The sequence below is a fragment of the Penaeus monodon genome, chromosome 31, assembly GCF_015228065.2.
Source record: "Penaeus monodon isolate SGIC_2016 chromosome 31, NSTDA_Pmon_1, whole genome shotgun sequence".
Taxonomy (NCBI): domain Eukaryota; kingdom Metazoa; phylum Arthropoda; class Malacostraca; order Decapoda; family Penaeidae; genus Penaeus; species Penaeus monodon.
In genome coordinates, this window is record NC_051416.1 from 14,104,237 (window position 1) to 14,104,443 (window position 207).

A 207-nucleotide genomic window follows, 5' to 3' on the forward strand; every position below is an offset into this window, starting at 1 on the left:
GAAGAGGCATAGGGGAAAAGGGGGATAGAGGGTGCAATGTGGAGAGAGGATGGGCCAGAACAGGAGAAGGGAAAGAGGAGAGGAAATACTCCCTTTTTTCCTCGAGTCACGCAGCATGCATGGTCGGGTAATCATGGGGTGATTAACGCTTTCTTGGCAGAAGTTTGGGCTCCGTGACGCCGACGATGATGCGGTTTGTCAGCACGT